The 17,831-nt window shown below is 48.8% G+C and overlaps 1 protein-coding gene across 2 annotated transcripts in view; it reads left to right on the plus strand.

Moving 5' to 3' along the window:
- The first annotated feature begins 2,029 nt into the window (after nt 1–2,029).
- The window catches only part of LOC116943329 (interleukin-6 receptor subunit beta-like), a 45,631-nt gene continuing 29,829 nt past the window's right edge, over nt 2,030–17,831 (plus strand). For both annotated transcript variants that reach the window (XM_076065024.1, XM_032956130.2), the window contains exon 1: nt 2,030–2,378. The gene's annotated coding sequence lies outside the window, so the exon portion shown is untranslated. The remainder of the gene's footprint in view (nt 2,379–17,831) is intronic.

Here is a 17,831-nt window from a genome sequence, read left to right on the forward strand (position 1 = left end):
TAAAGTCACGTAGAATGAGAATAAAATAATAAATTGATAAAATAAAATAACACAATAATATTCTCACGACGTTTCGGCCACAACACAAGTGGCCTTCTTCGCTTGTGGTGTGGCCGAAACGTCGTGAGAATATTATTGTGTTATTTTATTTTATCAATTTATTATTTTATTCTCATTCTACGTGGTGACTTTACCGAAAGAACCAAAGAAGATGAATCCTTGCAGTCACGAAAGCTTTAAATCGAAATCATCATCATGATCACGTGGAAATGGATGACAGTAGCCGAACGACTAGAAACACGTGGTGATGATGTTGATTCTAAAATGTGGAGGGGAATAAACACGGGGAGAGAGACACACGCAAACTCCAAATATACAGCAGCAGAAGTCGTCAGGGGTCGGGATCGAACCCACGCCCACCTGTATACCAGGCGAGGTAGTTAACATCTCACCACAGGGAGAGAGAGAGACACGCACACTCCAAATGTACAGTAGCAGGCGTCAGGGTGAGAGGTGAACCCACGACCTCCTGCATACCAGGCGAGGTAGTTAACATCTCACCACAGGGAGAGAGAGAGAGACACAAACTCCAAATATACAGCAGCAGGTGTCAGGGGTCGGGATCGAACCCACGACCACCTGCATACCAGGCGAGGTAGTTAACATCTCCTAGCTACCGTGATGATGGAAGAGAGAGAGACACGCAAACTCCAAATATTCAGCAGGGATCGAACCCACGACATTCTGCATACCAGGCGAGGTATTTAACATCTCTTAGTCACCGTGATGATGAGAGAGAAACACGCAAACTCCAAATATACAGCAGGGATCGAACCCACGACCTCCTGTATAATAGGCGAGGTAGTTAACATCTCCTAGCTACCGTGATGATGATGATGATGGAAGAGAAAGAGAGACACGCAAACTCCAAATATGCAGCAGGGATCGAATCCATGACCTCATGTATACTAGGCGAGGTAGTTAACATCTCCTAGCCACCGTGATGATGATGAAAGAGAGAGAGAGAGAGACACGCAAACTCCAAATATACAGCAGGGATCAAACCCACGACCTCCTGTATACTAGGCGAGGTAGTTAACATCTCCTAGCTACCGTAATGATGATGGAATAGAGAGAGAGACACGCAAACTCCAAATATTCAGCAGGGATCGAACCCACGAACTCCTGCATACCAGGCGAGGTATTTAACATCTCTTAGTCACCGTGATGATGATGAGAGAGACACGCAAACTCCAAATATACAGCAGGGATCGAACCCACGACCTCCTGTATATTAAGCGAGGTAGTTAACATCTCCTAGCCACCGTGATGATGATGGAAGAGAGAGAGAGAGACACGCAAACTCCAAATATTCAGCATGGGACCTTTTTTGCCAGTATCAAAGTTTGAAAATATAACAACACTCCAAATCTACAGCAGCAGGCGTCACCAAGGGTTCTGGATCGAACCCACGAACCTCCTGCACACCGGGCGAGGTAGTTAACATTCTCTCCGCCAGTGCTCCAAATGGAACGGACACCACAGTGACAAATCCGGTCCGTAGCTTCAACGATTGCCCATTTTTTTGGTGATTTCGAAAACGTTTTTTTGGTTTGGACATGTTTGTTTTGTTGTAGTACGGAGTTAGACTGCTGGCCTTAATCTAAGTTTTCTTGTGGTTGTTGTTTGACTTGCATCCCACTGGGATTTTTTGCACACAGCGTTGGTGGTGTACGGTGCTTTTTTTCAGGAATATTTTTTGCTGTTTTTTTCATGGATTTTCTGTTTGCACAGTCACACACGCAGTCACTTTAAGATGCTTTTTTTATTGTTCGTGTTTTTGTTTTTTTTGTTTGTTGCAGTCGCGCCCGATTCAAGAGCCGAATGGCTCACAGGGCTATACCTAAAATAAACTGAACTGAAAAACTAAACCGAAACCGTCTCGTGCGTTTTATCCGTCTCGTGCGTTTTATTCGCCCCGAGCTCCGCGCGTTGTTGTGAGCGGCGCGGCGGCGGCGGCGGCGGCTCCGCCCCCTTTTCCACGGCCTCCAAACCGTTGCCCAGTGGCGGCGAAGCGGAGAGAGTTAGCGGCGGGCCTCCTTCAACGAGAGGCGGTGCACAAAGTCGAACCTCTCACCGTCCTGAGTTCTATCACGTACAATGTGGAGGACAGACGTCCTGTTGTAAAGCTGTCCGTGCGTGGAGGAATTGAATTCGTGTTGTAGACAAAATAAATACAATTTCCCGTTAACCGCCGCGGACAGCGTGGCGTGGTGGTGCTGGTGGTGGTGGTGTTGGGGTTCCTGTGGACGGCGATGTAAGTCCGAAGGCAAAGAGGTGAAGATTCTAAACAATTTTAATACTTGGACTCGATAAAGGTGAGGGTCTGCGTGGCGAGTTGTGTCGTGGCGTGCGCGCATTTCTTCACAGCCAGCTGAAAGCGCGCTGGCCGAGGGACGTCCCGTCGTTTTGAATGTCCCGCGACGACTTTTACGGCGTCGCAACTTGAAAAAGGCAACTTAAGAGGGGGGAGGCGGGGGACAATGTTGTGTCGAGTTATAAAGTTAAATTGCCGCTCGAGAGAGATAGAGCGATAGAGGGGACGATTGTCTGTGTAGGCTTATGGAGAACTGAAACGTCTTTTTTTGTGTACGATACAACAACAACAAAAAATGTGGGGATTTTTGACCGCGTGGATTTGACGAATGACGCCGATGAGAGAGAAACTTTGATGAGATTGAAATTAAATCGATTGATTTGTAGGGAGGAATTCCATCCAGCAGTGGAGGCCGTTATGGGAGTTGCGTATGGGGCGGGGGGGGCCTAGTGCGGCCTTGGCGGGCGCCTCAATGCCTAGCGGCTTGCCTGGACGGTCGCGCCGTAGCGGGGGGCTCTGGCACCGCCTGCGGTTGCCTAGGAAAGAGGGGGGGGGGCAATTGGGTCTTCGTAACTAAAAATAACATTTTTTAATTTTAAATAGATCTATTTAAAGATATCACCAGCGGCAGCATCAGTCTTAGTCAATCCGCTTTAATACACGTTAATACCTCAGTGGGCTTTAATCCTGTTAAAGTTAAAAAAATATATATACTATAAAATAATAAAATAAAATAACACAATAAAATTCTCACGACGTTTCGGCCACAACACAAGTGGCCTTCATCAGGTGAAGGGACGAGACTGTCTGGAGGACAGCGCTGATGAAGGCCACTTGTGTTGTGGCCGAAACGTCGTGAGAATTTTATTGTGATATTGAATTTTATTAATTTATTATTTTATTCTCATTTTACGTGACTACCGAAAGAACCAAAGAAGATGAATCCTTGCAGTCACGAAAGCTTTAAATCGAAAAATATATACTATAGTTTGATTTAAAGCTTTCGTGACTGCAGGGATTCATATTCTTGGTTCTTTCGGTAAAGTCACCACGTAGAAGGGAAACAATAAAATAATACAAATATTAAAAATATTAACGAAAATATTATTTTATTGTTTCCTTCTACGTGACTTTACCGAAGGAACCAAGAATATATACTATAATTTTCATAATAAAGGTTTTTGGGTTAGATCGCGTTCTAACCCAAAAACCTTTATTATGAATAATATTGGTAGCGAATGCCTACGTGTTAAACATACTATAGTTTTATTCGTATTTATATTTTTCTTAAAAAAAATTGATTTCATATTCTTAGTTTTTTCGGTAAAGTCACGTTGAAGAGAAACAACAAAATAACAAAATATATATAAAACAATAAAAAATTCTCACGACGTTTCGACCATAACTCAAACGGTCATCATCAGGTGTGTCGGTTTGCATAAATTTATTTTGAAAACGGCATATTTATTTATATATATAAAAATAACGTTTGTGTCACGCGCAACGATGGCAGTTTGCCAGGACTAGTCCATCTATTTTTTGAAAAGAGGAGGGGGGAGACGAAATTTGTTTTTATGTATGCTGTCTGAAAGGCACTGTAAGCGTGAACAATCAATCAAGAACTGAAATGATTTATCAAATCTTTCCAATGATTGCTAAGATAGAATCCATCTTCTCGGTTGAAATTGTCTCTGTGTTTGTATATGTGGATAGCCTCATGAACGAATCTCTCATGGAAGCCAGATGGCTTACAAAGAACCTCCGTCTTGGAAAAGTCAATGGCATGTGAGCCTACTGAATTAGAACAATGATCTGCTACGGCCGAGGTGTTGGTCCTACCGTGTTTAAGGTCTGCTTTATGTTCACGAATGCGGTCCGAGATATGGCGTTTGGTTTCTCCAATGTAACTACTACCACAGAGGCAACTTAGTTTGTAGACACCAGGGTATTGTATGTCCGGAATCACATCTTTTACAGACGGAACCAGATCACGGATTTTATGTAATGTGTTGAAACGGACCTGGATCTTGTGTTTATTCAAGATTTTGGAGATCTTTTTTGTGATCCCAGCAATGTAGGGTAAAGTGATGGTTTTGAAAGGCTCCTCAAGAGGGTTCTTCTTCATGGTTTGAGTGATAGCTTTGCGGATTGTATAGTCGGAGTAACCATTAGCCCTAAGAGCTTGGTGTACGTGCTTGAGTTCACTGCTTATGTGTTCCTGGTCGGATATGCATTGGGCTCTATGATACAGAGTCTTGATGAGAGAATTCTTCTGTGATGGATGGTGGTGGGAATCCGGTTTCAGATAAGCATCCGTATGGGTAGCTTTCCTGTAGACAGAGTGGCTCATTGAACCATCAGGTCTCTTTTTAATTAGGACATCCAAAAAAAAAAGGTATCTTGCCATCTATTTCGACTTCCATGGTAAATCTGATGGCTGGGTGTATGGAATTGATGTGGTCGAAGAATTTGTCTAGAGCAGGCCGGCCATGTGGCCAGATGACAAAAGTGTCATCCACGTACCTCTTCCATAAGGTTGGGCGCAGAGTGGCAGTCTGGATGGCGTCAGTCTCAAATTTCTCCATGAAAATGTTAGCTATAACTGGAGAAAGGGGGGAGCCCATTGGGGTGCCCTCAGTTTGTTTGTAGAAAGTTCCATTCCAAGTGAAGTATGTATTGGTTAAACAGTGTCTCACCAGGGGGGGTACCTCAGTGTTTAGTCCTTGATGAACCAAGTCTTCAATGATTGCAATGGTGTCAGGTACAGGAACCTTGGTGAATAAGGAAACTACATCAAAACTGACAAGCAGGTCGTCTGGGGACAGGGAAATACCCTTGATTGTTGATACCAGGTGAGTAGAATTTTGTACCGCAGAGGTGGTCTTTCCAGTGAAAGGACGCAGGATTTCAGACAAAAAACGAGCTAGTTTGTAGGTGGGGGAGCTGATAGTAGAGACTATGGGACGAAGAGGTGTATCAACTTTATGTATTTTTGGTAAGCCGTATAATCTTGGTGGCCTGGCAGCAGAAGGTTTCAACGAAAACTGTTTAGATTGATCAATTAATGCGGTTGAATCAGAAATTATTTTGTTGGTTTGTGTGACGAGGCTGTTGGTGGGATCTCTTTTTATTTTTGTATAACTACCATCGTCGAGTAATTCTTTAATTTTGTTGTTGTATTCTATTTTTATATATATAAATAAATATGCCGTTTTCAAAATAAATTTATGCAAACCGACACACCTGATGATGACCGTTTGAGTTATGGTCGAAACGTCGTGAGAATTTTTTATTGTTTTATATATATTTTGTTATTTTGTTGTTTCTCTTCAACGTGACTTTACCGAAAAAACTAAGAATATGAATTACTGCAGTCACGAAAGCTTTAAATCAAAAATTGATTTGTTTACTTTTTCTATACTTTTGCACTCCTGTCGTGCCTTTGTCTTTGTTGTAACGTTCTGATCCCTGGTTTGTTTTCTCGTTCGGTTGTACCTGATGATGCTTGCTTGTGTTGCAATCGAAACGTCGTATTCTATTATTATTTAATTTCTTTATACGTCACTTTACCGCAAGAACCAACGAGTAATTCCTGCAATCACGAAAGCTTCGAATCTAGTTGTGTTGTGTTTGTTGTTTGGGTGATTCGTTTACCCATTCTCTGGTCTGACACTGGCACATAGACAAGAACGTGAAGGCGGCTACAAGTCTCTGGTGTAGGCCAAATCAGTTTCAAAGACAATGAGTACACATCATTATTTTACCATCCTGATCAGAGTGTTTTGCCACAATTACCCGTGGTTAGTGAATGCAGACTTGGCTCCTTTGCAAAATGATAGGCGTGTGTGATGTATCTTCTTTGGTTCTTTCGGTAAAGTCACGTAGAATGAGAATAAAATAATAAATTGATCAAATAAAATAACACAATAATAACACAATAATATTATTGTGTTATTTTATTTGATCAATTTATTATTTTATTCTCATTCTACGTGACTTTACCGAAAGAACCAAAGAAGATGAATCATTGCAGTCACGAAAGCTTTAAATCGTGTGTGATGTACTTTGGTGTTTGAACAACTTTAACACGACTCCCGTTTTGTTTACCACAAAGTGGTGATGTGCTGATCGGTTCTCATACCCAGGACGTGGAAATGTTTGTGGTTGTACGTTTTATCAATATTTTTTATCGGAGCACATTTGTGGTTGTACGTTTTATTATTATTATTATTTTTGGAGCATGTTTGTGGTTGTACGTTTTATTATTTTCAGGGCACGTTTGTGGTTGTATACCACCAGTACCTGTTTAGTGTATGCAGACTTGATTTCTTAAAAAAAAGACTCTACTTATGAACATTCGACTCAAAAACTTTGAGAGATACGAACAATCCTGGTCCGTGTGTCAAGTTGCCTGTTAGGAACCGAGAATCGTTAGTTCAACCGCAGCGCAACAGATAGCTGTGGTGGCATCTACATCTGTAGAACGTGAAGAACCAGTGGCATCTACATCTGTAGAACGTGAAGAACCAGTGACATTTACATCTGTAGAACGTGAAGAACCAGTGGCATCTAGATCTGTAGAACGTGAAGAACCAGTGGCATCTACATCTGTAGAACGTGAAGAACCAGTGGCATCTACATCTGTAGAACGTGAAGAACCAGTGGCATCTACATCTGTAGAACGTGAAGAACCAGTGACATTTACATCTGTAGAACGTGAAGAACCAGTGGCATCTAGATCTGTAGAACGTGAAGAACCAGTGGCATCTACATCTGCAGAACGTGAAGAACCAGTGGCATCTACATCTGTAGAACGTGAAGAACCAGTGTCATCTACATCTGTGGAACGTGAAGAACCAGTGGCATCTAGATATGTAGAACGTGAAGAACCAGTGGCATCTAGATCTGTAGAACGTGAAGAACCAGTGGCATCTACATCTGCAGAACGTGAAGAACCAGTGGCATCTAGATCTGTAGAACGTGAAGAACCAGTGGCATCTACATCTGCAGAACGTGAAGAACCAGTGGCATCTACATCTGTAGAACGTGAAGAACCAGTGTCATCTACATCTGTGGAACGTGAAGAACCAGTGGCATCTAGATATGTAGAACGTGAAGAACCAGTGGCATCTAGATCTGTAGAACGTGAAGAACCAGTGGCATCTACATCTGCAGAACGTGAAGAACCAGTGGCATCTACATCTGTAGAACGTGAAGAACCAGTGTCATCTACATCTGTGGAACGTGAAGAACCAGTGGCATCTAGATATGTAGAACGTGAAGAACCAGTGGCATCTACATCTGTAGAACGTGAAGAACCAGTGGCATCTACATCTACAGAACGTGAAGAACCAGTGGCATCTACATCTGTAGAACGTGAAGAACCAGTGGCATCTACATCTACAGAACGTGAAGAACCAGTGGCATCTACATCTGCAGAACGTGAAGAACCAGTGGCATCTACATCTGTAGAACGTGAAGAATCAGTGGCATCTGCATCTGTAGAACGTGAAGAACCAGTGACATTTACATCCGTAGAACGTGAAGAACAAGTGGTATTTACATCTGCAGAACGTGAAGAACCAGTGGCATCTACATCTGTAGAACGTGAAGAACCAGTGGTATTTACATCTGCAGAACGTGAAGAACCAGTGGCATCTACATCTGTAGAACGTGAAGAACCAGTGGCATCTACATCTGTAGAACGTGAAGAACCAGTGGCATCTACATCTGTAGAACGTGAAGAACAAGTGGCATCTACATCTGCAGTACGTGAAGAACCAGTGGCATCTACATCTGTAGAGCGTGAAGAACCAGTGGCATCTACATCTGCAGAACACGAAGAACCAGTGTAATCAGCATCTGCGGAACGTGGAGAATCAGTGGCATCTACAGAACGTGAAGAACCAGTGGCATCTACGTCTACAGGAGATTATACAACGTTTAAAGCCATTCCCCGTGTTTAGTGTACACGCCATACAACACATTTGGAGTCGACGGGAGTACATTTGGGACTTGCGAACAAATTGACTTACGAACAGACGTCTGCAAGCTGACTCGTTTGTAAGTAGAGCAGTGCCTGTACATACCTGACGGTGGTGAAAGTATCGTTCAAGCAACAGCCCATGACGGGCAGGGAGTATAGTGCGTGCGTGTGGGGAGCGGTGGTGCAGCGGTTAGCGCTACGCAACCCGGCTATGACCCGAGTTCGATTCCCGCGCGCGGCCACCATCTTTTTGGCGCTTGAACATCTGGTTTTGCCAGCAAGGGGTTTGTGTCCCGTGAACCTCGTATGGTTAAGGTTTACCCTTTCTGTCAATAAAACGGGTGTCAAGGTGTTAAAACAACAACACGGAGTATTGTTTAAAGGAATCCTGTCTGCATTAACCACACGGTACTTGTGGTGAACATGCAAAAAAAAACATGCTCTTATAATATATGATGCGTTGTCTTTGAAATGTATTGGTCCACGCCAGTGACGGCTTTCTTTTTGAGCCTAGTCTCAAACAGTTTTTATTTCAGTTTATTTATTTGGTATGGCCCTATGAGCCATTCGGCTCTTGAATCGGGTGCAACCACAACAAACAAAAATACAAAAACACAAGAAAACATCTTAAAGTGACTATATGTGACTGCAAACATAAAATCCATGAAAAAAACAGCAAAATATTCCTGAAAAAGCACCGTACTCCAACGCTGTGTGCAAAAATCCCAGTGGGATGCAAGTCAAACAACAGTGTTAGCTCACCCCTAGCTACAATATGGGACCTTTCTTGCCACTATCAAAATATAACAATAGGTTTTACTATTTATGGCAATAGCACAGGTGTTTAAAAAAGATTTCGTTTGGTGTTTTAACATCTTAACTCCGTTTTCACCCAAAAACCTCTCTTGTGGATATCTTAACACCTGTTGCATTTCCAGAAAGGGTGAAACCTACTGTTATATTTTTATACTGGCAAGAAATGGTCCCATACTCTTCTGATTGATTTGTCATTCCAAGCAGCCATGGGAATGTTTTGTGTGTTCGCCCCGTGCTGTGTGTGAGCGTGGTTTTTTCGTCCGCTCTGCTGCGTGGGCGGCCGAAATTCTTTGTTGCCTTTCCAAAGTGCACGCACGTGATTTCCACGAGATGCTCCGCCACCCATAGCCGCCACCCCCCCCCCCCCCATCGCACCCGCTCGCTCCTCAAACCAGGAAGCTTTCAAGTTCTAGTTATTTTATCCATAAACTAAATGACTGCAGTCGGTCATCGATTGTCCGGCGGCTTCGGCGCGTGGGGGGTGTGAAGGGGCTGCCGGATTTTAAAAAAACGCCGGATAATCAGGATCGAACCCACGACCTCCTGCATACCAGGTGAGGTAGTTAACATCTCACCGTGGGGGGGGGGGGGAGAGACACGCAAACTCCAAATATACAGCAGGCGTCCAGAGTTCAGGATCAGGATTGAACCCACGACCTCCTGCATATCGCGCGAGGTAGTTAACATCTCACCACAGGGAGAGAGACAGATACGCAAACTCCAAATATAGAGCAGGTGTCCGGGGTTCAGGATCGAACCCACAACCTCCTGCATACCGGGCGAGGTAGTTAACATCTCCCCGGCCGCCGCAGCTCCCAAATAACGCCACCCGTTGGCCCGCCGTCGAGGATCGGGGGATGTTGTTCACAGTCCTCGGCGAAATCCGGGGAACTCGTCCCCACCAAATGAAGAACCGAGTTGTTGGGTTCATCACGCAGCTGTGCTTATGCAATACAACTGCGGTGGCGGAGGAGGAAGTACTGAGTTGGATGCACAGCCTGAGGTGGGAATTGGCTCGGGTTCTCGCTGCGCGCGTCTCGTGTGTCTGTGTGGGGAGCGGTGGTGGTACCGGTTAGTGCTACGCTGTTCTACGAACCCAGCAAACCCGGGTTGGATTCCTGCTCACGGCCAACACCGGTGACGATTATCCGAACCGGTCGACTCCGCCTCAAATGGGTACCTGGTGCGATGGGTAAACATCGCCACAGGCGGGACCGGGCGTGGTGCTGGCCACCCCACCCCCTCGTGTGCCACAGTGCCGGCCTTCATAGGCGCTGCCTACTCGCCAACAGCACTTGCCCCCCAACAGTCTGTTAAGGCAACACGGGGGATCTTTGTCTTTTTTGCACGTCCGTCCACGTGTGCGCGTGTGTGCACACGTCCGTCCGCGCGTCGCTGTGGTTAAATCATTTTTTTATTTCTAAAAAAAAAAACTGCTTTCCCCTTCTCGTGCCCGACCGACCGGTGCCGGCTGCCTGCGCCGTGCCGATAAGACGGAGCGTCGGTGAAAACTACAAAAGTCACGAACTTTTTTTAGCGCGTAAGGCCCCACCACTGAGCTGCTTTTCAGTTAGCTCTTTCTTTTTTTTAAATCATAGCTCAACGAAAGTGGGTTCATCATCATCATCATGTGAACAGCTATAGCAGCAGCCAAATACTCTGAACGTGCGCGGTCGGTTCTAAACGTGGAGGGGAAAAAAACCGGAGGGCCCCGGAGACAAATCCACGCAAACTCCAAATATACAGCAGCAGGCGTCGTCAGGGTCGGGATCGAATCCACGACCTCCTTGCGTACCAGGCGAGGAAGTTAACATCTCCTAGTCACCGTGATGATGAGAGAGAGAGAGAGACACGCAAACTCCAAATACACAGCAACAGGCGTCGTCAGGGTCGGGATCGAACCCACGACCTCCTTGCGTACCAGGCGAGGAAGTTAACATCTCCTAGTCACCGTGATGATGATGAGAGAGAGAGAGAGAGACACGCAAACTCCAAATATACAGCAGCAGGCGTCGTCAGGGTTGGGATCGAACCCACGAACCTCCTGTATACCAGGCGAGGTAGTTAACATCTCCTAGCCACCGTGATGATGATGAGAGAGAGAGACATGCAAACTCCAAATACAGCAGCAGGCGTCGTCAGGGTCGGGATCGAACCCACGACCTCCTTGCGTACCAGGCGATGTAGTTAACATCTCCTAGTCACCGTGATGATGATGATGAGAGAGAGAGACACGCAAACTCCAAATATAGAGCAGGCGTCGTCAGGGTCGGGATCGAACCCACGAGCCTCCTGTATACCAGGCGAGGTAGTTAACATCTCCGAGCCACCGTGGCCGCCCCAGTGGGTGGGTCGGTCCGGTCCGCCCGTCCTGTGTGCTCGCGCTTCGTGCGCTGTTATTTGGAGGTCGTTCATTTGTAATTTACGAGGGGGTGGGTGGCCAGCAGCATGTCTCCCCAGTGGCGATGTTGACACCACAGCAGTTACTCGTTTGAGGCAGAGTCGACGTAGGGGAGGCCCAGGACCGGTTAAGATCATCGTCACCGGTGGTGGCCGTGAGCGGGAATCGAACTCGGGTCGCCTGGTTCGTAGCGCGGCTCGCTAACCGCTACACTACAATGCGTTACGCTTCCAAACACACGCAGACAGACACAGACACAGACAGATACACATACATACAGACAGACACAGCGCGCTATCCGCTACACTACAATGCGTTACGCTTCCTCAGAGACACACACACTCAGACACAGACACACTCAGACACAGACACATACACAGCGCGCTAACCACTACACTACAATGCGTTACGCTTCCACACAGACACACACACTCAGACACACACACATACATACAGACACAGACAGACACACAGACACATACACAGCGCGCTAACCACTACACTACAATGCGTTACGCTTCCACACACACAGACACACAGACACACACAGACACACACAGACATACAGACAGACACAGCGCGCTAACCGCTACACTACAATGCGTTACGCTTCCACATGTGAGGGTCACGTGACAGATTTGACGTCACAGCTCACTTGCCGTGAAAAAAAATGCATTATTGAGCCCCCCCCCCCCGCTAAAAAAAACAAATGTGTATTTTTATAATTTTTGCATGGTGTACAGTCTGGAAAATACCCAGATGGCAAATTTCAAGTTTGTTGCATGTCGGGAAGTGCGCTAAACATTTTGAACAGACACACATATTCACAACTTTGCCTTTTATATATATGATATATATGGAGATAATGGCCCAGCTGTTAAGGGTTTGAACAACAACAATAACTATTATTGCTATTTACTATCGCGGCTCATGAGGAAGAAGAGTGCCCTTCATAAAATCTCATGGAGGCCGCTCGGCATCCACGACAAATGGCGGTGGGAAGAGGCGGTGTGGGTTCTGACGGAGAAATCTTCGTTTCTCAGGCCCAGAGAGTCCCCACAGTGCGGGTGTCACGGGAGTGAAGGCCCAGAGAGTTCCACAGTGCCGGGTGTCACGTGAGTGAAGGCCCAGAGAGTTCCACAGTGCCAGGTGTCACGTGAGTGAAGGCCCAGAGAGTTCCACAGTGCCGGGTGTCACGTGAGTGAAGGCCCAGAGAGTTCCACAGTGACGGGTGTCACGTGAGTGAGGGCCCAGAGAGTTCCACCGTGCCGGGTGTCACGTGAGTGAAGGCCCAGAGAGTTCCACAGTGAGGGTGTCACGTGAGTGAAGGCCCAGAGAGTTCCACAGTGCCGGGTGTCACGTGAGTGAAGGCCCAGAGAGTCCCCACGGTGCCGGGTGTCACGTGAGTGAAGGCCCAGAGAGTTCCACAGTGAGGGTGTCACGGGAGTGAAGGCCCAGAGAGTTCCACAGTGAGGGTGTCACGTGAGTGAAGGTCCAGAGAGTTCCACAATGCGGGTGTCACGTGAGTGAAGGCTCAGAGAGTCCCACAGTGCGGGTGTCACGTGAGCGAAGGCCCAGAGAGTCCCACAGTGCCGGGTGTCACGTGAGTGAAGGCCCAGAGAGTTCCACAGTGCGGGTGTCACGTGAGTGAAGGCCCAGAGAGTTCCACAGTGAGGGTGTCACGTGAGTGAAGGCTCAGAGAGTTCCACAGTGAGGGTGTCACGTGAGAGAAGGCCCCAGAGAGTCCCCACAGTGCGGGTGTCACGTGAGTGAAGGCCCAGAGAGTTCCACAGTGAGGGTGTCACGTGAGTGAAGGCCCAGAGAGTTCCACAGTGAGGGTGTCACGTGAGTGAAGGCCCAGAGAGTTCCACAGTGAGGGTGTCACGTGAGTGAAGGCCCAGAGAGTTCCACGGTGAGGGTGTCACGTGAGTGAAGGCCCAGAGAGTTCCACAGTGCGGGTGTCACGTGAGTGAAGGCCCCAGAGAGTTCCACAGTGCGCGTGTCACGTGAGTGAAGGCCCAGAGAGTTCCACGGTGAGGGTGTCACGTGAGTGAAGGCCCAGAGAGTTCCACAGTGCGGGTGTCACGTGAGTGAAGGCCCCAGAGAGTTCCACAGTGCGGGTGTCACGTGAGTGAAGGCCCAGAGAGTTCCACAGTGCGGGTGTCACATGAGTGAAGGCCCAGAGAGTTCCACAGTGCGGGTGTCACGTGAGTGAAGGCCCAGATAGTTCCACAGTGCCAGGTGTCACGTGAGTAAAGGCCCAGAGAGTCCCACAGTGCCAGGTGTCACGTGAGTAAAGGCCCAGAGAGTTCCACAGTGAGGGTGTCACGGGAGTGAAGGCCCAGAGAGTCCCACAGTGAGGGTGTCACGTGAGTGAAGGCTCAGAGAGTTCCACAGTGCCGGGTGTCACGTGAGTGAAGGCCCAGAGAGTTCCACAGTGAGGGTGTCACGGGAGTGAAGGCCCAGAGAGTTCCACAGTGAGGGTGTCACGTGAGTGAAGGCCCAGAGAGTTCCACAGTGCCGGGTGTCACGTGAGTGAAGGCCCAGAGAGTTCCACAGTGAGGGTGTCACGTGAGTGAAGGCCCAGAGAGTTCCACAGTGCCGGGTGTCACGTGAGTGAAGGCCCAGAGAGTTCCACAGTGAGGGTGTCACGTGAGTGAAGGCCCAGAGAGTCCCACAGTGCCGGGTGTCACGTGAATGAAGGCCCCAGAGAGTGGTAACACAGCGGTAACGCAGCGCGATCGTCAGAGGGTGGCCAGGGTGGCCCGCAGAGGTCACACAGAGGTCACACAGAGGTCACACAGAGGTCACACAGAGGTCACACAGAGGTCACACAGAGGTCACAGAGGAGGGCGGGTGCTGGCCGGTCACCACCCTTTCACCAATCCCGGCGGTTCATCATTTTTGTCGTTTAAACAGATGACCTTCGCCCGCCAAACGAAACCGGACGTTCACACGTGGCGTTTTAACCTTTTTATTGCAAGGGTTATTGCTTTTAATGGAATGAAACTCGATTTTGCCGATTTAAAACCTGGTTTTATTATCGGCGTCTCGTGCACACTTCAATCCTGCTCCTCCTCGTCGTCTTCGTCGTCGTTCTCGCCGCTGGACTCGGCGTTGTCGTCGCCGGCGTCGTCGGGCGTCGTCGGGTAGTCGTGGAACGCGTTGCGGTTCGACTTGATGAGGACGAGATTCTCGATCGCGTTGGGCGCCAGGCTCTTTCCTCAACTTGGAATGGATGAATCCCAGCGTCGAGACGTTCCGCTCAGACGCAGCAGCAGCGGTCGACGTGGCCATGCCGCCGTGCGCGTGACTCAGGCGCGTGGCGGCTGAGCCCGGGCCCCGGCCCGAACGCCGCTAATGGGGTGCGTGCGACTGAAATCCCGACTTAACTTTAATAAAAACCGAATAAAACCGGATTTGGGCACGATCCAGGTGCTCCGGCTTTATATAAAAAAACGATTAAAACCCGAATGAATAAAACCGGGCCGTGCCAGCCTTGTCTTATCGCGATATATTTCTATTTTTTATTTTCCACTCTTGCCAAGCCCGGAACCCTCCCCTCCCCGCACCCTCCCCCAATGTCCCAAACAAAGTAAAGCATCCAGGAAACAAAACGGCAGCCGTTGAAAGCTGCGGATCGATGTCAAAGAGATTGACACTGTTTTTTGTTTTAATTGAGGGGGAGGAGGAGGGGGTAGGGTGGTCGGAGAAGGAGGAAGAGTGGGAGGAGGGGGGGGAGGGCTGGGAGGAGGAGGGGCGGCGGGAGAGGATGAGGGTGGGAGGAGGAGGAGGAGTGGAGTCACGAGTGGAGTCACTGGCGGAGCCAGTAGGGGTGTGGTGGCACGTGCCCCCCCAATGATCCGATCGAAATCGGTAATCTCTATCGGATCATTGGGGTTTATTAGTAATAAATCGGCATTTTTCGACCCCCACTGCCACTGTGTAGCATATTATTATGTGCCAGGGACTCTATGAGATGATAGGACAATAGTCTGAGTCCATAATTGGCAATAAGTAATGGCAAAAGCGGTTATAAGTGACTCACAGAATTGTGCGCAGTTGCATATCCAGCACACGACTTCCCTGATGGCATCAGCACCTTCGGCGAGCGCGATGCCGATCACACAACGCGGTTCGAATTCGACCCTCGATCGATGGCTGCACCATCGCCGCACAGAAATCAAGGGACAACTCTATAATTTTTCATTGCTGGAGGGGTTACCCCCCCCCCCCACCTGAAAATCCTGGCTCCACCATTGAGTGGAGTGGCTGGGTGGGTGAGCGAGTGCTGCCGATGGTGAAACGTGATTTTAATAAACACAATTGATTTGTTTTCCTTTCTTTGCGGCAGGAAGTGGCTCGAGGTTCGAGCGAGCATTTCGAAATGCCACCCCTCCCGCTTCCGCGTCGTATTTTAGCTGACGCCGTCTCCGCGCTCGGTATCGTTCGGCAAACGTCGTCACCGGTCTTCGGCGAGAATGCAGCCGAGAGGGCTGCGGGGGGCACGGTGAACTCGTCGGGACCGGACACCGGCTTCCGGGCCCGGGACCACGATCGGCAACCCGCATCGGCGTTGCGACCGGGACCGGGATCGTGATTTGCCGAGCGCCGGGCCCAGCCGTCTCTCGGTGATTTCGCGGGAAGCTGGATCTGAGTTTCCGTTGCGCGCGTGCGTAGCGCGTTTGTGCCTAGCGTGTGTGTACGAACGTAGCGCGTGCGTGCACACGCTTTAGGCGTTTGGATAATTGGTTTACCTTTCCTGTACTTTGCACTCCTGTCGTTTATTGTTGTCGTAGTTGTGTTTGTTGTTGTCGTAACTTCTATACCGCCCCTGCCCCCTGGCTGGACGCACGCGTGCGCGCGTGTGTGTAGGGGGAAAAAAAAGAGCTTCATAGCTCACCGGATTCCTCCCTCCGGTATAAATAGCGATTCTCATTCCGCTTGTTGCAACGGGGCCACGCGCGCGCGAGCGCGCGTTCGCTCGCTCGTGCCAGTTCCTTGTGAGCGCGTGGTCTGGGCAAGGCCTGCGAGGGGTCTCTCCCCCCCCCACCCCCCCCCCCTCGATGGAAAGGGCGCGGGCACCGGAGCGTGCTGCTGGCATGCGGTCGCACAACCCAAACGGCCCGGGAAAATTCATAAAACGATTTTTTTTTTTTAGTAAACATTACAAAATAAGCCTTGACCGTGGTTAGGAGGTCGCGGTGTTGGGGTTTTTTTTGTTTTCTAGCGAGAGTTGAACGGCTGCCGCAGTTACGTGGAAGAGGAACGAACGGTGGAGCGAGGGGGGAGGGGGGGAGGGGTGACGAGGGTGAAAGTGGTCGCGCGTTCGTTCGTTCATTCGTTCGTGTGTCGCGCCCGGGAGGCGTCGTCGTTCGGAAAGCTGTCGCGAGGCGATTTCGGAGGCTCGGGAGCTCTCAACATGAATTTAAAGGGAAAAAAAAAATACACGCACCTGGGTCGGAGGTTTTAGCGGCGGCCGTGACTTTAACCGCGGGACCCACGCCGGGGGGTGGTGTGGGCGTGAGAGCGCCCCGACCACCACGACGACGACGCCCCGCGGCGGGAGGGGTTGCGGACGCGGCACGCACTGACGGACCCCCCTCTGCCGATTTACTCTGAAGCCGCTTGGGTGGAAGCTGCGCACTTTATAAATCGTCGTCGAGATTGACAAACTAACTTCTGTAGAACTGCCTGCTGTTGTGTGCAGTTTGTTGTCCTTCCCCCTCCGCCCACTGGCACCTCCGATTAGCACGGTTGGCTACGTACGGTGCCAGAGAAATTCAACATATACACACACACAGCACGGTTGGCTACGTACGGTGCCAGAGAAATTCAACATACACACACACAGCACGGTTGGCTATGTACGGTGCCAGAGAAATTCAACATACACACACACAGCACGGTTGGCTACGTACGGTGCCAGAGAAATTCAACATATACACACACAGTACGGTTGGCTACGTACGGTGCCAGAGAAATTCAACATACACACACAGCACGGTTGGCTACGTACGGTGCCAGAGAAATTCAACATATACACACACAGCACGGTTGGCTATGTACGGTGCGAGAGAAATTCAACATACACACACACAGCACGGTTGGCTATGTACGGTGCCAGAGAAATTCAACATACACACACACAGCACGGTTGGCTACGTACGGTGCCAGAGAAATTCAACATATACACACACAGCACGGTTGGCTACGTACGGTGCCAGAGAAATTCAACATATACACACAGC

This window comes from Petromyzon marinus, chromosome 1, assembly GCF_048934315.1.
Source record: "Petromyzon marinus isolate PM22_M1 ecotype Great Lakes invasive population chromosome 1, UKy_Petmar_22M1.pri1.0, whole genome shotgun sequence".
Lineage (NCBI taxonomy): Eukaryota > Metazoa > Chordata > Hyperoartia > Petromyzontiformes > Petromyzontidae > Petromyzon > Petromyzon marinus.